Genomic DNA, 22,111 nt, shown 5'->3' on the forward strand with positions numbered 1-22,111 from the left:
ATGCCATTGCTTTCTGAGAGGGATGAAGATCTATTATGTCACCAGCTTCCTCTAGTGTGCCCGTCTCTCCATCGCCCACTTCCAGGCCCTCACCACCTCCAGCAATCTCATTTGCTGCCTCCTCAGCACTGGTCAATGTTGCAAGGGAAGCTGTTCCTCCTCCAATCATTGCTCTCTCCCTCTTATTGTGGGCTATCTTTTCCTGCAAGGAGGGACACAAGTGATGTTTCAGCCACAGTGATGGAGTGAGTGTGATTAATCCCTACCATAGAAGATTTGAGTGAGACAAAGATGGGGTAAGGTGCCAAGAGGAAGGTAGCTCCCTGTGCGTTGTTAGTTGTTGTCACTGCATGACAGTGAGAGCGAGTTTAAAGGGTGCATAGGCAGGATGCTGAAGTGATTCAGTACAGAGACAGAGATGGATAGGTAAGGGTGCAAGGGAAGTAAGGGTAAGGTGGGATGTGAAGGAGGAGGCTTCCAAAGCAGAGTGCTTGTGATGAGAAGAAAAGGGAAGCAGAGTGAAGGCAAGTGAGATGGGATACTCACTTTTGATGTTCTCACAAGATCATTAAACCTTTTGCGACTCTGGATCCATGAGCGTGCATAAATGCACCTTGTGCTCACCTCCTGAGCAATGCGCAGCCAGGCTGCCTTGGTCTGCTGAGAAGGCTTCCTCTGGCCACCAGGAGGGAAGAGAATCTCCCTGTGCCCTCTGACAGAATTGACAAGAACTTGGAGGGACTCATCATTAAACTGAGGAGCTGCCTTGCCTCTGGAAGAAGTCATAGCTTTGAAAAGAAGTGCAGGAAACCACAATGGAAAGGCTCAGGCTGGAAGGCAGCTTTAAAAGGAGCTGCTATTATGACATCATCAGAGGCGGCCAGCCGACCCGATCCCACTCATTGGACCGGCCAGCGCGCCTCCATGAAATTAACAAGGTACTTGAATAAAAATCGCAACTCTGCAGCTGTTCCCTCCGGAAGTGGCTCCCAAACCTGCCCACCACGCAACCCAACTCCAACCCGCCTCAGGAATTAAAATTGAGCCCTTAATGTTTATTACTGACCTCAAAGTTGGTATTATAAGTAGTCTGTGCTTTTGGATGGTATGAAGTTACATGGGGGGATAATGTTCCCAGGAGAGAAGTGTTGTTCAGGGACATCCAGTCATCCAACAACTGAGAAGAAGAAGAATGAGAACTGTAACTGTATACATTTGAAAATCTGTAACTATATACATTTGAAAATAACATGATTATGCAATGAACAGTATAAACATTTTTTTTTAAAGTTAAGCAGCAAAAAGATTTGCATGTTTTAGTTGTCCAAGTATTGAAATATTGGATTACATGGAAGCAATTGCAAAGATAATGTTATAATATATAAGTATACCCAGAGAGTACAAGTCTAAGGAGGTGATGCTTTATAAAGCGTTGATGGAACCATGTGTGAAGTATCATGGTTATATTTTATCATATTTTCAAAAAGACGTAGGGCAATTGTAAAAAGTTCAAAAAGGGCAACAAGTACATACCAGGCTTAAATTAATGAGCCATAAAAAGAGATGATTAGAGCTACATATAATTGAGTCATTGAGTGAAGGTGAAATAGATTTCAAACACCTTCAGTGCCCCCAGTATTAACTACAAATACTTTAATGAAAAGTTAACTTACAAATGCAAAAATAATTTTGTTTTTATAAAGTACACATTTTATGAAATTTTACTAAACTGGTGTACTTTAAGGGTGTGAGAGTGGATATGTGTGCACATGTGGAATGTTGATTTACTGTGTAAATTTGTGTTCTCATGTTCTGTTATTTCTGTTCGTTCTGGATCGCTGTTGGAGACAACAGAACAGGAACTTGGACACAGAGAGGACATTAAATCTCTGTTTATTTGTATTTAAACGTTTTCTGTGTTTGACTGAAATTGCGACCTTGGCTTTCCTGAAGGAGTATACTTGTTGTGTAAAGATGAGTAATGCTCGATATTTCTGACTACCAGAAATAGTCATCTTTGGATCTAGAACCTTCAAACTAAGAAGTGAGTTTTCTTCAGATTTTGGAGAAAGGGTAGGTAAAATGTTCTCTGAAATATGTGGTAAAATCAGATCACTTTAAATACTTTCAGATTTTATCAGGTTGTGTTGTAGTATGAAATTTTTGTCTGATAATGCTAGTCTCAGCAAGGAAGTAAAGGCCCTTTGTCCTTAACCTTTTTGGATATCAGATTATCACTAACCAAAAATTCAAATTAACATTGATGAAGATCGTATTATACTTGTATACATTTTTAAATTTCTAACTTTTGATCTCTAATGATTTCAGATATTTGTAAGAGCTATTCAGGAATTATCTGTTTTGATCCTAAAACTACAATTGTATTTCAGAAAACTAAAATAACATTTAAACCATTAAAAAGCCATGTCTTAACAGTAACAGATGAAAATGTTGAATGTTATTCATTAGAAATAAACTGAATCAGTTAGTTTCCTGAACTGCAGGAGATGCCTGAGGATAGAAGTAGCAATTCCCTGAGAAGCACTGGTCAGCTGGACCTCTGAGTGAGAAGTAAAGAAACACCCCTCCTGTTCAGAAGTACAAAACTTTAATCACGAACAGAAGCACCAAGCATCTGGTCAGAGCACAACAATTAAGGCTTTGTTTTGTTGTGGTAGGAGAACTTGTGCAGAACACGTGACTGTATCATTCTGGCTATTGTAACACAGCTACAGTCAGGTCCTTGCTCAATGTGCAAGTAAATTGCAAGTAAAAAAGCATCTTATTCAACCCCAAGCTGAGTTTCCGACCCCATGTCCTCCTCATCATAAAGACTGCCTACTTCCACCTCCGTAACATTACCCGCCTCTGCCCCCTGCCTCAGCCCATCTGCTGCTGAAACAATCATCCACGCCTTTGGTCAGCTCCAAAAATTACTATTTCTAATTCTTTCCTGGCCAGCCTCCACCCTCTGTAACTTTCAGCTCAATCAAAACTCTACTGCCTGTATCCTTTCCTGCATTACGTCCCACTCACCCATCACACCGCTACTCACTAACCTACTTTGGCTCCCAGTTTTCCAACACCTCAAATTTAAAATTTTCATCCTTGTGCTAAAAATGCCTTCATTACGCGCCCCTCCATATCTCTGTAACTTCTTCCAGCCCTACAACCCTCACTCCTTCCCAAGCTCTCTGTTCTTCTGATTCTGGCCTCTTACACATCCCCCTATATTCACCCCACCATTGGTGGCCGTGCCTTCAGCCATCTAGGCCCCACACTCTGGAATTATTTCCCTAAACCCCTATGTCTCTGCACCACCCTCTCCTCCTTTAACCCTCCTAAAACCCATCTCTTCAACTAAGCGGTCTTCTTAATATCTTAATATCAAGCAAGCTGGTAATGATGTGGTAACGTCACATGTCTCAATTTCCAATCATTACAGCCTCAATTGTGCTGAGTTCTCATCTTGTCCATATAAAATAGATGTCTAAGTCTGCTAGGCCCTACAAAAATTACAGAAATAGACTTAAAGAGCCCAGTAACTACATTACAAGGACTTACGAAGACCTTATTTCTCATGCAATTTGTTTAACCATTTGCTTTTTTATTATTTGCTGTTGGGCTGCCAGTTACTCTTCCTCCCCTTACCATTCTAGAGGAGGTACAGTAGGTTTCCCATTGAGAATTTCCCTGTATCTTTACTCCTTGAAGGAAGAAGAGGAGGAGCTACAGAGGGTGATTGGGCTGGTCAGGCAGTGCTGGAGGTGCACGGCACCAATCCACCAATACCCCTACCCAAACTGCAACAGTGGCCTAGAAATGCCCCGTGTGTGAAAGGAATGGCTTGGGCATTGTAGGGCTGCTTTATGGTGTTGGTGTGGGGTGGTGCCAACCTGGCGCATCATGTGATAGTCAGGGTGTGCAGCGTCAAGTGAAGTAAATCCCAGGCAGCAATGTGGTCGGGTGCTGATGCCCTGTGTCCTGTGCAGCACCAGCTGATTGCGGAGAAGGTTGGTGATGTTGGTGTGCCCGGTGATGTTGGTGTTGGGGCTGATTGTGGAAGGATTCAGAGGATCAGGGTGTGTTTTTTCCAAGGGCACTGATGTTGCTGCAATAGATGGCAGCTGCAGGTGAGATGACAGAAGCGATCTGTCAATGGTGGGAGAGGTTGTTCCAATGAGGTGGCATTGATTATACAGTTGGCTCTAAACACTTGCAAGCTAAAGAAATCTCTATGGCCTAGAAATTCAGTATAGCCAGTTTTGGGGCGGTAAAGTCGGGCGGGCGCTAAAGTTTGCGCCCGGCGCAAAGTCGAGGGCACTTCGCCGATATTCAGTAGCTTCGCCCTAAGAGGTTGCTGGAGCGCTAAAACTGGCGATGCACGACTATCTTTAGGCGCTAAACCGGCGGTGCTGAGGGATAGCGCCGAGGCCGGGCGCAGCGCAGGTGCGGTCATTTCTTGATTGACAGCAGACACCGTGGCGCCGGGCAGCTCTTAAAGGGGGAAGGGTCGACTTGGTCTGCTGCAACGGCCTGCACACTGCAGCCTTCCAGCTAGGCCTGAACACTGCTGGTGAGCAGAAGGAGCCATGGCAACGGTACAGAAGGCCCGTGAGCGTGCCCTGCGCCTCTCAGCCCATGACTTGAAGGTGATGGCGACGGCCTTGGAGAAGAGACAGCACATCTTGTTCCCGGACACTGGCAGGAAGCCTCCCACCAGCGTCTATAGGAAAGCCTGGAGGGAGGTCACCCACAGGGTGTCGGCCACCGGCGATGCCCCCAGGGACAATGTCCAATGCCGGAAGAAGTTCAATGACCTGACCAGGATTGTCAGGGTGAGTACCCTTTCCAGTCTCCTCCTCATCCTTGCATGTACACCTGACATGATGGGCAAAGGGACCTGAAAGCCCTAATGGCCAGCCCTCAGCCAGCAGCTATGGGACAGTCATGAACATCAATTGCACATTCTGCACTTTACACCATGGGAGGCAGTGCACACCACATCAGGGCTACACACTGGCCAAGCTATTCCACCATGGGAGGCAGTGCACACCACATCAGGGCTACACACTGGCCAAGCTATTCCACCATGGGAGGCAGTGCACACCACATCAGGGCTACACACCGTACCTACAGGTCGTCCTTTCTCTTGCAGGCAAAACTAGCAAACAACCGAAGGCACCAGGAGGAGACCGGGGGAGGCCGCCCCCAGATCCAGGAGCTCACTCCCCTGGAGGAGCGCGTGAGTCGCCTCATGGGAGCCCGGGTGATTGGGCCCGTCGCCTGTGGAGATGCCGACCCTCTTCTGGGCCACAATGGTAAGGACATCACCTTTTGGACCTCTCTCGTCGCACTTGCGCATCCGATCTACCTCCTTTGCCACTGTCCGACCAATGCGCTGAATGCCACCAGTCATGCCTCCCTCGCTGACGCCCTCTCCTCACTCTAAAGCTACTCTTGTGCCTTCCTGCTTTCAGCTGGTGACGAGGAGCTCCCTGAAGCTGCCAGCGACAGCCCCTCCGAAGAGGAGGAGGAGGAGGAGGAGGAGGAAGAGGAAGGCGGACCATCAGGGCAGCACTCAGGTCCGGCTGCAGATGCCGAAGTAGTGGACACGTCTTCCCTGGAGGAGAGCCTGGAGGAAGTGTCGGAGGGGAGTGGAGCTGCTGGGACCAGTGGCGTCCAGCAACCCAGGAGGGCTGCGGTTGGTCCGCGGCCTTCCCCCCAGAGGGGGGAAGGATCGGAGGGGAGTGCAGTTGCTGGGCCCAGTCGCCGCCGGCAACGTGGCAAGGGTTGGGCAGCTCGGCCCCCTGCTCCCCAGCGGGCGAGTCCGGACTCCAGTCCGGCCAAGTTTAACTCAGAGGAGGCGCGCCACCTCGATCAAATGGCCCAGGATTCGGATCGCCGGCACACCGAGCTGATGGGGGTAGTGGCACGGATGCCTGAGGCGATCAAGTCCCTGGCTAGCAGTGTGCGCGAGTTCGGGGCCTCACATGCCGCGAGTGGCCGGCTGATCAGTGATGCCGTCCAGACAGTGGCTGCTCTGTTGCGGTCGCAGACCAGGGCAACAGGGGCACTCACTGCTGCCACACGCGCTGCGTCAGCCAGGCATCGCCTGGACACCCGCCGCGCTGCAGCAGCACAGCGGGCTGCCCTTCGGCAGATTGGTGCGCATGCTGCAGTGCGGGCCCGGGCGAGTGCCAGCGTGCCACATCACCAGCCAGCGCCTCCCATCCGCCAGCTTGCACACATTCCTCCAGCCGTCACCGCCACTCCCCCAGTGGAGCCTCAACGGCAAGCAGCTGCGAATGATGTTGGCCAGGCACAGCTGCGCCAATCACCAGCCGGCCCCTCGAGGGCCAAACCCCATCTAGGCCGCCCCCCAAGGGCATCTGCCGGAAGGACATCTGACCCTCAGGAGCCTTCCCCCAGCCTCGCAGCAGCCACTGGGCAGAGCTTGCGGAGGAGCAGCAGGCTGGGCAGGGGCCCCAAAAGGCTCGACAAGGTCTCGCCCTCGCGGCCCAATAAGTAGACGGTGTGGCCAAGTGTTATTTTATATGGCGATGGCTATGTTTCTTTTGGGGATGGTTGTTTTGTTTCTGGGGATGTTTTTTGGGTTAAGGCCGAGGATGAAGGCCATTTTTGTCCAAATGTTCAGTTATTCCTCCCCAGGTTGTAGGAGTGAGTCATTTGATGTACTGTTTTTTGGGGCCGTTGAATGTTTCTGGGTTTCATGTGGGAAGGGGTTTCATTTGTCTAAAATAAAGATTTCTCTTTATTCAGAGAGTGTCCATGTTTGTTGTTGTAAGTGTTTGTTGCCTTCGCCGGCTGAGGGCTTGCGGAGCGGCTGCGTTCATGTTCCTTCATGGCCACAAGGCATTCCCTGACAGGGGGCTTAGAAGTGACGTTCAATAAGCCGCCGATGGACGGCCCTTGGACCTTCTCGCTCCCTCCTGGGACGGTACTCCTCCTCCTCCTGCTCCTCCTCCTCATGCTCCTCCTGCTCCTCCTCCTGAGGTGGTGGTCCAACGTGAGGTGGCAGTGCTTGAGTCCTGCGGAGAGCCAGGTTGTGCAGCATGCAGCAAACTACGACGAATTGGGAGACTCGGTCCGGCGAATACTGCAGAGATCCGCCGGAACGATCCAGGCAGCGGAACCGTTGCTTGAGGACGCCAATTGTTTGCTCGATTATGTTCCTGCTCGCTTGATGACTCTCGTTGTATGCCTCTTCAGCAGGGGTCCTGGGCGCGTGGAGCGGGGTCATGAGCCAGGTACACAAAGGATAGCCTTTGTCCCCGAGAAGCCATCCTCTTGGGGGAGGCTGTGCCTCGAACATGTCACGCACAGTTGTCTGCCGCAGGATAAAGGCATCGTGGCTGCTGCCTGGAAAGCAGGCATTGACAGCTAGGATGCGCTGCTTGTGGTCACACACCAGCTGCACATTGAGGGAATGGTAGCCCTTCCGGTTGCGGTAATCCTCGGCATGCTCCACAGGTGCCCGCAAAGCCACATGCGTACAGTCAATGGCGCCCTGCACCAAGGGGAAGGCCGCGAATCTTGCAAATCCCAGTGCACGCTGATGCTGCCTCTCCAGGGCCATGGGGAAGGAGATGAATTGGCGTCTCCTTCTGAAAAGGGCATCGGTCACCTGGCGGATGCAGCAATGCACAGCGAACTGGGATATGTTAGCAATGTCCCCAGCAGCGGATTGGAAGGAGCCGGTGGCATAGAAGTTCAAGGCCACCGTCACCTTCGCTTCCACCGACAGAGACGTCCTGCTCCTGAGCTTTGGACGCAGATCTCTGCGAAGCAGCTGGCAGATCTCTGCAACCACCTCCTTTTGGAATCTCAGCCTTTTTACACATCGCGCGCCACTCATGTCGAGGTAGGAGTGCTGCTGGCGGTATGCCCTGACTGGGTAAGGCCTATGTTGCCGACGCCTGTTGCCCCCTCTGCGTCTAGCCAGGGCTGCCCCTCTCACACCGCGTCTGCGAGCCCTACGGACATGACGCTGAAACTCAGCGTTGGCACCCCATACAGCCCCCATAATATGCTGCCAAACAGTCAAATATCCAAGAGGCCACTTGCAACGCTCTGGCCTGAAGCCAAAAATACCTGAGCTAGTGTTGGCCCAAACCAGAAAGCTCTCTTCCTTGGTCTCTCTCCAGAAATCCGTTGCACAAGAGTGTTTGCCGCAAAATGGCTGCCCTTTATAGTGCAGGGTAAGTGCCCTTTAATTTGCGCTCCCCGGGGCCCGCGTCGGCTCTGTTGCGTTCCACTAAACAAGCGTTCGGGCCGCCGGCCGCACAATGGGGCGGTCCCACTGAAGTTCTGGATCGGGGCGCGCAAAGGGCGTTGCACGAGGATATGACGTCATTTTCTGCGCGCGCAGGTGAGCGCGCGCTAAGACTTTGCGCCGGCGCTAAATGTCTACTTAATTTGGGGCGAGGCGCAGATCGCGCTGCGCCCGGACACTACACGGATAGCGCCTGAAATTCACTTCTCTTAAGGCGCTAACGGCTGGCGCAACCAACTGAATTTCTAGGCCCTAGTCTCTGAGTCAACTACTTCACTCTCCATCTTAATGAAGAATTCTATCATATTATGATCTCTTCTCCCCAAGGGGCCTCGCACAACAAGATTGCTAATTAATCCTTTCTCATTACATAATACCCAGTCTAAGATGGCCTGATCTCTAGTTGGTTCCTCGACATATTGGTCCAGGAAACCATCCTGTATAAATGGGTCGTTTTCCGAGTGGCAGGCAGTGACTAGTGGGGTACCGCAAGGATCGGTCCTAGGACCCCAGCTGTTCACAATATATATTAATGATCTGGACGAGGGAATTGGATGTAATATCTCCAAATTTGCAGACGACACAAAGCTGGGTGGGAGAGTAAGCTGTGAGGAGGATGTCGTGAAACTCCAGTACGATTTGGACAGGTTGGGTGATTGGGCAGAAACATGGCAAATGCACTATAATGTGGATAAATGTGAGGTTATCCACTTTGGTGGCAAAAACAGGAAGGCAGATTATTATTTGAATGGCAATAGATTGGGAGAAGGGGAAGTGCAAAGAGACCTGGGTGTTATTGTGCACCAGTCGCTGAAGGTAAGCATGCAGGTGCAGCAGGCGGTTCAGAAGGCAAATGGTATGTTGGCCTTCGTAGCAAGAGGGTTCGAGTACAAGAACAAGGATGTCTTGCTGCAGTTGTACAGGGCCTTGGTGAGACCGCACCCTGAGTATTGTGTGCAGTTTTGGTCACTGTAATAATAATAAATAACATCTGGATGAAGTTATGTGCACATCACTTCCTGTGAACTGTGAACTGTGAACTCTGTGCATACATCACTTCCTGTGCATACATCACTTCCTGTGTTTGGACTAGTATAAATACTGAACTGCTCAGTATGGTAAAAGGGCTTCTCCTAGAGGCATGGTGAAGACCGCTCTTGTATATAGTATAATTATAAGTTGCTTAAAGCTTACTTTAAAGTTCCTTGATGTGTGAGACTCCTTTTTACATCAATTTAAGCAACTTAGTATTTACACTCACAAATACTAGACCTTCGGACAAACTCGGAGTTAAGGATCCAGGGAACCACCCATCATGGAAAACATCCTTAAACCTACTCGTCTGGACTTGGACCCAAATGCACCAGCAGCTGGCAGGGTATGGAAGCATTGGTACTGTATTTTTGAGAATTTTCTTGATGAATGTAAAGCGAATGCTTCTACTAAACTGAGGATACTTATCAACTATGTGACCCCAACAGTGTTTGAATATGTTGATGAATGGGATAATTACGATGAGGTGATCCGGGCACTTAAAAAACTATATGCCAAGACCGCAAATGAGGTCTATGCTAGACATCTACTGGCCACAGCCCGACAAGGGCCAGGGGAATCGATTAATGAATTCCTTCAAGAACTTCGCAGGCTCAGCATAGGTTGTAACTTTCAGGCAGCCTCAGCTGAGCTGTACCGCGAAGAAATGATTCGTGATGCTTTCATCTGCGGGATTGCCTCTCCATTTATATGCCAGCGTCTACTAGAAAGTAAAACACTTGAGCTACAAAAGGCTTTTGACCTGGCTTGTTCTCTGGATTTGGCAAAGAAAAATGCAGACCTCTATCAGCTGCCCAGATCTCGATCTGCTGCTGTAACTGCAACCAGACGATTCAAGCGGCCTCAGGTGAACCCTATCATGGAGGAATCTAATCCTGATGATAATTCTGATGAAGAAGAGGAGGATGACCCCACTTTAGCAGCCTCTTGGCAATCTAGGAAGGAATGCTTCTTTTGTGGAGATTCTTTTCACCCTAGGAAATTCTGCCCTGCTCGCAATGCGATCCGCAGTCATTGCGATAAAAAGGGACACTTTGCAAAAGTTTGCCAATCAAGAGCCTCTACGAGGGCCTATCCAGCTAAGGCCTACCGAACTGCCCCAATTAGGGCCTATCAAGATGCTCCGGCTAGGACCTATCAAGCTTCCTCTCGAGCTCTCTCCCAAAGAAGCACACCTAGAGTTTCAGCCACTCTCTGTGCAGCCACACCAATTACAGCTGCTTGCCCACAGAACCTGTTTCATGCAGCTACAAAAGTTTCAATTAATGGGCATACCTTAGATGCCTTAATTGACTCAGGAAGTACTGATAGTTTCATTAGAGAACAGATTGTTGCGAAATTGAAACTACATATCTTCCCATCCGACCAGGCAATTGCGATGGCTCAGTCATCACTTAATACCAGAATCTCCGGCTTTTGTATTATTGATATGACACTTAATGGTCGCATGTATCCCTCCACCCGACTTTCGGTGCTCAAGGACTTATGTAGTGATCTCATCTTAGGGCTGGATTTTCAAAAACAGTATAAGAAACTCACCATTGAGTTCGGCGGATCCAAACCTGGACTTACTATTTCTAATATACTGTCTAAATTACTGTTTTGTGCATTATCAGCAGCTTCACTTGATGAACCCTCATTATTTGCCAGTATTCCTCCTCGATGCAAACCAATAATAACGAAATCGCGGCGCTTTACTCAGGAAGACCAATCTTTTATTGAGGCTGAAATCTCTCGACTTTTAGCAGAGGATATCATCGAACCATGTTCGTCGCCCTGGCGGGCTCAAGTCGTCATCGTCAAGAACCCTCTAAAACATCACAAACAACGACTATGCATTGATTATTCGCAAACCATCAATCAATATACTGACTTGGACGCCTACCCATTGCCACGCATTGATGATATGGTTAATAAACTGGCCGAATACAAAGTGTTCTCAACTTACGATTTAAAAAGTGCCTATCATCAGGTACCCTTGAAGGTCTCAGATAAGCAGTACACGGCCTTTGAGGCTAATGGACGGCTATACCAATTTCGTCGCCTCCCATTCGGGGTTACTAATGGAGTGGCTGTCTTCCAACGGGCAATGGATGGCCTGGTTAAGCAGGAAAATTAAGGGACACTTTTCCCTATCTTGATAACATTACTATTGCAGGTCACGATCAACAGGAACACGACGCCAACCTCCAAAAATTTCGGGATGCCCTCCATCACCGTAACTTAACTTTGAATGAATCTAAATCTGTTGAGTCGCAACCGACCATCAACATCCTTGGCTATTGCGTAGGCAATGGTATCATTAAGCCAGACCCAGAAAGACTTCGCCCGCTCCAAGAGCTCCCGTCACCTAAGAATCCGGCTTCTTTACGTCGGGCTCTCGGTCTGTTTGCATACTACGCTAAATGGATTCCTCATTTTTCAGACAAAATCCAACCCTTGCTGCATGCTAGATCATTTTCATTGGAAACAGCGGCTGTTGCAGCCTTTAACCTTCTCAAAAAACAGTTGGAGAAAGCGGCTCTTCACTCCATCGATGAGAATCTCCCTTTCATAGTCGAATGTGATGCCTCGGAGGTGGTGATCTCGGCTACTCTAAATCAGGAAGGTCGTCCTGTAGCATTTATGTCCAGGACCTTACAAGGTGCCGAGCTACATTATCCTCCGGTTGAGAAGGAAGCCACAGCCATCATAGAGGCGGTACGGAAGTGGAACCATTTCCTAGCTCGCCAGCACTTTACGTTAATCACGGACCAGCGATCAGTCGCCTTCATGCTCGATAATCGAAAACGAACCAAAATTAAGAATAATAAAATGCAGCTTTGGAGGATGGAACTGGCCTCTTTTGGTTACACCATTCACTATCGACCTGGCAAGGAGAATGTGGCCCTGGATACCCTCACACGAGCATTCTGCTCCACTATGTCGTCCTCTACTCTCATAGATGTCCATAGTGGATTGTGTCATCCTGGCGTTACGCGCATGCTACATTTCGTACGATCACGGAATCTCCCTTTTTCTTCTGGAGATGTAAAGAAAATGTGCTCAGAATGCCGGCTTTGTGCAGAATTAAAACCTCAGTTCTACCGCCCCTCAGATGGTATGCTCATACACGCAACCCAACCGATGCAACGACTTAGCATCGATTTTAAGGGCCCAGTGCCCTCTTCAACTCGGAACACATATTTGCTCACCATGATTGATGAATATTCACGTTTTCCGTTTGCCTTCCCCTGCTCCAATATGCTGGCGTCCACAGTAATCTGCTGCCTTGAGCAGGTATTTTCTCTCTGTGGCATGGCGGCTTACATTCACTCGGATCGGGGTCCATCCTTTATGTCAAGGGAACTCAAGGACTACCTCTCAGAACGGGGAATTGCTACAAGCAAAACAACGCCATATCATCCCATCGGAAATGGGCAGGTAGAGAGGTATAACAGTATCATCTGGAATTCCGTACATCTTGCTTTAAGATCTCGGGGCCTACCAAACCAGCAATGGGAAGCAGTGCTTCCGGATGCATTGCACTCTATACGGTCCCTTCTTTCTACAGCCACAAATACTACACCTCATGAGCGGTTCTTTGGATTCCAGCGTCGCTCATCTTATGGGATATCCCTCCCGTCATGGCTAACTACTCCTGGACCTGTACTACTCCGAAGATACGTTCGGACGTCTAAAAATGACCCTCTCATAGACGAGGTTGAACTAACCGATGCCAACCCCACCTATGCATACATACGATATCCCGACGGCCGAGAATCTACCGTATCATTACGGGATCTGGCTCCCTGCCCACCAGGACCTAGTGGGACATCGAGTGATGGTATTTTACCAGGAGCCTCTTGGAACCTACCGGGTACCCCACTCCAGGATCCTGATCTGACACCAACTAGCTTGGTGCCGGTAGAACCCTGTACTCAAAGTTGCGACCCTCCCAGTACCACGCACCAAAGTACTGATCCGCCACAGACCAGCTCTGCACCTCCCTCTGAACAGAGACAGACCAACTCTGCACCTATTGGGGCTCGTACACAAAGCCATGATTTCCCCGACCCTTCACAGGGTAATCCAGGCCACACAGACTCTGACCAATGGCCAACAGCATGTAAGCGGACCAGAGACCCTCTACGACGGGAACCCAAACGGGTGCGACTCTTCCTCATTCGGCGGCTGCGGAATAAAAGGAAGACCACAGCCTTCTAATCTCGCAGGAGGGAAGAATGTAATAATAATAAATAACTTCCGGATGAAGTTATGTGCACATCACTTCCTGTGAACTGTGAACTCTGTGCATACATCACTTCCTGTGCATACGTCACTTCCTGTGTTTGGACTAGTATAAATACTGAACTGCTCAGTATGGTAAAAGGGCTTCTCCTAGAGGCATGGTGAAGACCGCTCTTGTATATAGTATATAATTATAAGTTGCTTAAAGCTTACTTTAAAGTTCCTTGATGTGTGAGACTCCTTTTCACATCAGTCACCTTACCTGAGGAAGGACGTTCTTGCCATGGAGGGAGTGCAGCGAAGATTCACCAGGCTGATACCTGGGATGGCAGGAATGACGTACGAGGAGAGATTGTGTCGATTGAGCTTATACTCACTGGAGTTTAGAAGATTGAGAGGGGATCTCATCGAAACCTATAAAATTCTGTCAGGTCTGGACAGACTAGATGCAGAAAGGATGTTTCTGATGGCCGGGGAGTCCAGAACCGGGGTCATAGTCTAAGGATAAGGGGTAAGCCATTTAGGACTGAAATGAGGAGGAATTTCTTCACCCAGAGAGTGGTGAATCTGTGGAATTCTCTGCCACAGAGGGTGGTGGAGGCCAGTTCATTAAATATATTCAAGAAAGAGTTGGATATGTTTCTTGAGGTTAAAGGGATCAAGGGATATGGGGAGAAGGCAGGGACAGGGTACTGAATTTGGATGATCAGCCATGATCTCATTGAATGGCGGAGCAGGCCCGAAGGGCCGAATGGCCTACTCCTGCTCCTATCTTCTATGTTTCTATGTATACACTCCAGGAATTCCTCCTCCACAGTATTGCTACTAATTTGGTTAGCCCAATCTAAATGTAGATTAAAGTCACCCATGATAACTGCTGTGCTCTTATTGCATGCTTCTCTAATTTCCCTTTTAATGCCATCCCCAACCTCCGCATTACTGTTTGGGGGGGTCTATATACCACTCCCACTAACGTTTTCTGCCCCTTGGTATTTCTCAGTTCTACCCACACAGATTCCACATCATCAGAGCTAATATCCTTCCTTACAATTGTGTTAATCCCCTCTTTAACCAGCAATGCTACCCCACCTCCTTTTCCTTTTTGCCTATCTTTCCTGAATATTGAATACCCCTGGATGTTGAGTTCCCAGCCTTGTTCACCCTGGAGCCATGTTTCCGTAATCCCAATCATATATTCGTTTACCTCTGTTTGCGCAGCTAATTCATCCACCTTATTACGAATGCTCCTCGCACTAAGACAGAAAGCCTTCAGGCTTGTTTTTTTAATGCTCTTAGACCTATTAGAATTATTATTTACTGTGGCCATGTTTGATTTAAACCCTTGATTTCTCTGACTGCCACCTTTGTTTTTCTCCTTCCTGTCTTTTGCTTCTATCCTTGTTTCCCTTTCCTCTGTCTCCTTGCTCAGGTTCCCAACCCCCTGCCAGTTTAGTTTAAACCCTCCCCCAGTGCACTAGCAAACACTCCCCCTAGGATATCAGTCCCGGTCCTGCCCAGGTGTAAACCATCCGGTTTGTACTGGTCCCACCTCCCCCAGGACCGGTTCCAATGTCCCAGGAATTTGAATCCCTCCCCCTTGCACCATTCCTCTAGCCATGTATTCATCGGAAATATCCTTCTATTTCTACTCTGACTAGCACGTGGCACTGGTAGCAATCCTGAGATTACTACCTTTGAGGTCCTATTTTTTAATTTACCTCCTAACTCCCTATATTCAGCTTTTAGGACCTCATCCCGTTTTTTACCTATATCGTTACCTATATCCACCACAACAACTGGCTGTTCACACGCTCGGAGACATCCTTGACCCTTGCACCAGGGAGGCAACACACCATCCTGGAGTCTCGTTTGCGGCCGCAGAAACGCCTATCTATTCCCCTTACAATAGAGTCCCCTATTACTCTAGCTCTACCCCTCTTTTTCCTCCCGTCCTGTGCAGCAGAACCACCCCTGGTGCCAGGAAGTTGGCTGCTGCTGCCTTCCTCTGATAAGCCATCCCCCTCAACAATATCCAAAGTGGTATATCTGTTTGAGAGGGGGATGACCACAGGGGACTCCTGCACTACCTGCCTGCGCCTACTAACCTGCCTGGCGGTCACCCATTCCCTTTCTGCCTGTGCAACCTTTACCTGCGGTGTGACCAACTGATTAAATGTGCTATCCACGATGTCCTCAGCATTGCGAATGCTCCAGTATGTATCCATTCGCAGCTCTAGCACTGCAATGCAGTCTGCCAGTAGCTGCAGCTGGATACACTTCCTGCACACATGGTCGTCAGGGACACAGGAAGTGTCCCTGATTTCCCACATAGTGCAGGAAGAGCACACTACGGGGCCGAGCTGTCCTGCCATGACTTACCCTTTAATTAATTTAAATTGAAATAAATCAAATCAATACCACCAATTAAATGACATACTCGAGGGCCCTTGGTTACCAACAGTCCCCTTTACACCACAGACACCCTATAAACTATAAACCACAGAGTTTAAGTTTGGAAAAAAGGAGAAAGAGAGAAATACTCACCAACCAATCACTTACCTGCTTTCTGGTGACATCACACTTCGATTACTTTTTACTTCTCTCTCTCCTGCTCTGAGATTGGTAAGCCTACCTGGTCTGCCGCCACCTCTTTTGTACTCGCTCCTCCGCTGCCGCCGCTTCTCCCAGGTCCGCCACTGCTGTGGGGCCTACCTGGTCTGCCGCCGCCTCTTTTGTACTCGCTTCGCCGCCGCCGCCGCTTCTCCCAGGCCTGCCACCATCAGAGGGCAGGTTTGGAGGTGGGTCCGCAGTCAAAATAGCAAAGATTGACAGCGGTAGGAAACCCGCTGTCAACCCACCTCCACGCGAGTCTCCCAGGTGTCACGTCTGTCTGCGCAGAACTGACCCGACACCAAGCGACGGGGGAGACAATTGAGATCATTAAATGGTTTGTTAACAGCCAATTTAATGCTATTTTGAGGCTACTTTCCAATTTTACGGTCTCCCTCATGGGTTACCCGCTGCTCGGGGAACACACCAGCTCACCCTGATGTGAGTTGAGTCTGCTTTGGTGTATCTGATAAGCTGACCGCTGCAGAAGTGGTATAAAGGATGCCATGTTGCAGTTGTTCAGTTTCAGAACGCGGAAAATGTTGGTTACTGCATTTGTAAGACATATAGGGGGAGAAATTCAGTATCGCCACGTTTGGGGTGTAATACTCGAGCGGGCGCGAAATTTAGCGCCCGGCGCAAATTATCGCCACCTACTGCTAAATTGAACTGCTTCGTCCCAGGAGGTGCTTGGAGCGCTAAAACAGGCGCTGCACGACTATCCTAAGGCGCTAAGCCGGAGAAGCGAGGCGCTACCACCGAGGGCGGGCGCAGCGCAGGTGCGGCCAGTTAGTGATTGCACGCAGACACGCTGGCGCCGGTCAGCTCTTAAAGGGGAGGTTCGATCTTGGATTGCAGCCACACCCTGCGCATCGGAGCCCTGATTCTCGGCCTGGACAGACCTGCTGCCACATTCTTACGCCTAGGACCATGGAGAGGGCCAGGGAGCGAGCGCAGCGGTTTAGTGAGGGGGCTTTGCAGGTTCTGGTTGGCGCGGTGGAGCGCAGGCGATCTATCCTGTTTCCGGACAGTGGCAGGAGGCCGCGGCCCAACGACTATCGCAAAGCTTGGAGGGAGGTGGCTCACAGAGTGACCTCCAGCAGCATGGTGCCTAGGACCCCTGTGCAATGCAGGAAGAAGTTCAACGACCTCACTTGGGTCATCAGGGTGAGTACCCTTTTCAGTATCCTCTTCATCCCTGCATGTCCACCTCACTTTATGGCCAAAGGGTCCTGAAAGCCCCAATGTCCAGCCCTCATCCAACACCTATGGGCTTTTCATGAAACTCACACGCACATTCAGCACTTTACACACTGTAAGGGCTAATCGACCATGGGAGGCAGTGCAGCCAGGATCAGAGCTTCACGCTGTAAGGGCTATTCGACCATGGGAGGCAGTGCAGCCAAGATCAGTGCTTCACACTGTACTCAGAGCCCGTCCTTTCTCTTGCAGGGCAAGCTGGCCCATAACAGGAGGCAGCAGCAATGAACCGGAGGAGGCCAGCCTCACCTTCAAGACCTCAGCGATCTGGAGCAGCGAGTCCAGCGGATTATGGCAGGCCGGATGATTGGCCCCGTCACCACTGGAGATGCCGACCCCGTTCTGGACAGCAATGGTAAGGTCATCACCTTTTTGACCTCTCTCCTTCCGCTTGTGCCTCACACCAGCATCCTTTGCCACTATCGAACCAATACAATGCATTGCAGCACTCATGCCTCCCTCGCTGCCGCCCTGTCCTCACACTAAAGCAACTCTTGTACCTCCCTGCTTTCAGATACTGATTCGCCAGGTGAGGAGGCGGGCCGTCAAGCTGCCACTGTGAGTGATTCTGAAGGCGAGGAGGAAGAGGAAGCCGGACCATCAGTGCCACCCTCAGCCAAGGCAGCCCATGGCCATAATGGGGACACGTCTTCCCTGGAGGGGAGCAGGGGGAATGGTGTGAGGAGGGTGATGCTCCGGGGCCCATGTCCAGCACTTCGGTGCAGCACCGGCAAGGAGTCTGCAGGACTTTGGCGCAGCACAGGCAAGGAGTCTACAGGACTTCGGCGCAGCACAGGCAAAACAGGCGGCTTCCACGCAAGTGCTTAGTGGTGCAATGCAGTCAGTGGCTGGTCTGATGCAGACGCAGATTGAGGCCACACGAGCACTGACTGCTGCCACCCTCGCTGGATCGGGCACGAATCGCCGGGGCCCTTGCCGCGCCGCAGCAGGCCAGCAGTCTGTGGTTCAGCAGATTGCTCCGCATGCTGCAGTGCTGCCCCGTGGGAGTGCCAGTGTATTGTCCGACCAGGGAGTGGCTGTCCTCTGTCAGGATGGCAGCATTCCTGCTGCCAACACTGTCACTTCTCCACTGCAGCTGCCACCACCTGTAGGACAGACTGCTGCCGCCCATGCAGAGTTGGAGCAGTCAGCAGCCGGGCCCTCCAGGCCCAGAGCTGGTCCAGGCCGTACCTCAAGGGCATCTGCAGTCTCAGTTTCTGACTCTCAGCAGCCTTCCCCCAGCCTTGCTGCAGCCACTGGGATCCCATTGCGGAGGAGCTGCAGGGTGGGAAGGGGCCAATCTTGCAAGCGAAGCAGATCACCCTCGAAGGGCAAAAAGTAGGAGGTGTGGCAAAATACTGTTAATTTTCTTATTGAATGCCGAGGATCGTGGTCATTTTTTGGTTACTCTTGTTGTGTCCGTCAGTAGTAAGACACAAGACTGCAGGAGAACGGTACAACAGGTGTTTACTCAACGTGGCTCACTCTGGAACTGAACTGTACAGATTACTACTCAGTGCTATATACAGGTGTGGTTACTGCCGGTACTGCAGTATACATGAGCTGTAAAAAGTAGTTGCCCCCTTAAAGGTATATACATTACAATTCTTTTGTTCATTGTCTTCAGGTTGTGAGAGCCAGTTATGTGTCTGACTGCTTTTTTGGGGGTTTCTCTCTATTACTTTGTCATGCGGGAAGGGCACACAGTTTGTTAAATAAAGAAGCGTCTTTATTCAGAATGTGCATGTTTGCTCTTTGAACTATTTGTTGCCTTGACTGGCTTTGGTGTTGCGGAACGGTTCCATTCATGTTCTTTCAGAGGGGGCCTAGAACCGACTTGCAATAAGCCGCTGACGGATGGCCCTTGCACTTTGTGCCTCCCTCCCGTCTTGGTGCTCCTCCTCCTCCTCCTCCTCCTCCTCCTCTGCTGGTGCTCCAATGTCTGGTGGCAGTGGCTGAGTCCTGAGGATTGCCAAGTTATGCAGCATGCAGCACACTACAACAAAATGGGAGACTCGCTCAGGTGAGTACTGAAGGGCTCCCCCGGAATGGTCCAGACAGCGGAACCGTTGCTTGAGCACGCCGATTGTGTGCTCAATGATGTTCCTGGTCGCTTGATGGCTCTCATTGTATCGTTCTTCAGCAGGGGTGCTGGGCGCACGGAGCGGGGTCATCAGCCAGGTGCACAGAGGATAGCCCTTGTTCCTGAGAAGCCAGCCTCCTGGGTGAGCCGGGGCTTCGAAAAGGTCTGCCACAGAAGTCTGGCGCAGGATGAATGTGTCGTGGCTGCTGCCTGGAAAGCGGGCATTGACAGCGAGTATCAGCTGTCTGTGGTCACACTCCAACTGGACGTTCAACGAATGGAACCCCTTCCGGTTGCGGTAATCCTCGGCATTCTCTTGCGGTGCCCGCAAAGCCACATGTGTGCAGTCAATGGCGCCCTGGACCATGGGGAAGCCCGCTATTCTTGCAAATCCCATTGCGCGCTCTTGCTGCTTGTCCAGGGTCATGGGGAAGGAGATGTACTGACGTCTCCTTTTAAAGAGGGCATTCGTGACTTGACGGATGCAGCAATGCACCGCGAACTGGGAGATATTGGCAATGTCTCCAGTAACGGATTGGAAGGAGCCGGTGGCATAGAAGTTGAGAGCCACTGTCACCTTCACTGCCACCGACAGCGACGTCCTGCTCCTCAGTTGAGGCTGCAGATCTGGCTGAAGCAGGTGGCAGAGCTCAGTGACCACCTCCCTGCTGAATCAAAGCCTCCGAAAACACTGCTCCTCAGACATGTTGAGGTATGAGAACTGTTGGTGGAAAACCCTGGGACGGTAAGGTCTCGTGTGCCGACGCCTGTTGGCCCTCCTCCGTCTGGCCATGATTGGCACTCTCTCTCGGCGTCTCTGAGCCCTCTCAATGTAATGGAGAAGCCCAACGTTTCCACCCATTGCAGCCCCCATAGTATGTGGCCACTCAAGGTTATGCCAGTGAAAAAGCAAACCAACTACAAAGTTCTGGGCTGAAGCCAGAAGTACCTCTGTGAGCGCTGACTCAATGCAGAAAGCTCTCTCCCTTTGTCTCTCTGCAAATCTCTCTCTCTCTCACAGAAGGAGTGGTCCAAAAATGGCTACCACAAAGAAGCCAGGAACAGCCCCCTTTAAATAGCGCCCCCCCAGCCCTACAGCGACTGGGAACCGTTCCAGTCAACCAGTCGCTGGGAGCGCCAGGCGGAAAGGAGGGGGGCGCCACTGAATTTCTGGTTCGGGGCGCCCCAAGGGCGTTGCACCATGAAATGATGTCAGGAACTGCGTGTGCAGCTGAGCGGGTGCTGCGGTTTTGCGCCACCGCTAAATGTCCGCTCAATTTCGCGAGAGACGCAGGTCTTGCCGCGCCCGGGCGCTAGCCACCTCGTGCCCCACTTATCGCCCTCTTAATGCGCTAACGGGTGGCGCAAACAACTGAATTTCCCCCCCATAGGTCTAATGAGAGCGAAGAACTGAATGAAATCAGAATTTGTAGGGAAATGGTGTTAGGGAAATTGATGGGATTGAAGGCCGATAAATCCCCAGGGCCTGATAATCTACATCCTAGGGTACTTAAGGAAGTGGCCCTAGAAATAGTAGATGCATTGCTGGTCATCTTCCAAAATTCGATAGACTCTGGAACAGTACCCATGGATTGGAAGGTAGTTAATGTTACCCCACTATTCAAAAAAGGTGGTAGAGAGAAAACGGGGAATTATAGACCGGTAAGCCTGACATCGGTAGTGGGGAAAATGCTAGAGTCCATTATAAAAGATGTAATAGCAGAGCACTTGGAAAACAGTGACAGGATCGGACAAAGTCAACATGGATTTACAAAAGGTAAATCATGCTTGACTAATCTACTGGAAATTTTTGAGGATGTAACTGATAGAAAAGATAAGGGAGAACCAGTGGATGTGGTGTACTTGGACTTTCAAAAGGCTTTCAATAAGGTCCCGCATAAGAGATTAGCATGTAAAGTTAAGGTACATGGGATTGGGGGCAAGGTATTGACTTGGATAGAGAACTGGTTGGCAGACAGAAAGCAAAGAGTTGGAATAAACGGCTCTTTTTCCGAGTGGCAGGCAGTGACTAGTGGGGTACCGCAGGGATTGGTCCTAGGACCCCAGCTATTCACAGTATATATTAATGATCTAGACGAGGGAACTAAATGTAATATCTCCAAGTTTGCAGATGACACAAAGCTGGGTGGGCGTGTCTGCTGTGAGGAGGATGCCGAGAAACTCCAGTACGATTTGGACAGGTTGGGTGATTGGGCAGAAGCATGGCAGATGCAATATAACGTGGATAAATGTGAGGTTATCCACTTTGGTGTCAAAAACAGGAAGGCAGATTATTATCTGAATGGCAATAGATTGGGAGAAGGGGAAGTGCAATGAGACCTGGGTGTCCTTGTGCACCAGTCGCTGAAGGTAAGCATGCAGGTGGTTAAGAAGGCAAATGGTATGTTGGCCTTCGAAGCGAGAGGGTTCGAGTACAGGAACAAGGATGTCTTGCTGCAGTTGTACAGGGCCTTGGTGAGACCACATCTTGAGTATTGTGTGCAGTTTTGATTGCCTTATCTGAGGAAGGATGTTCTTGCCATGGAGGGAGTGCAGCGAAGATTCACCAGGCTGATACC

Source organism: Somniosus microcephalus, chromosome 8 (genome assembly GCF_052327205.1).
Source record: "Somniosus microcephalus isolate GS21.2 chromosome 8, FLI_Smic_1.0, whole genome shotgun sequence".
NCBI lineage: Eukaryota > Metazoa > Chordata > Chondrichthyes > Squaliformes > Somniosidae > Somniosus > Somniosus microcephalus.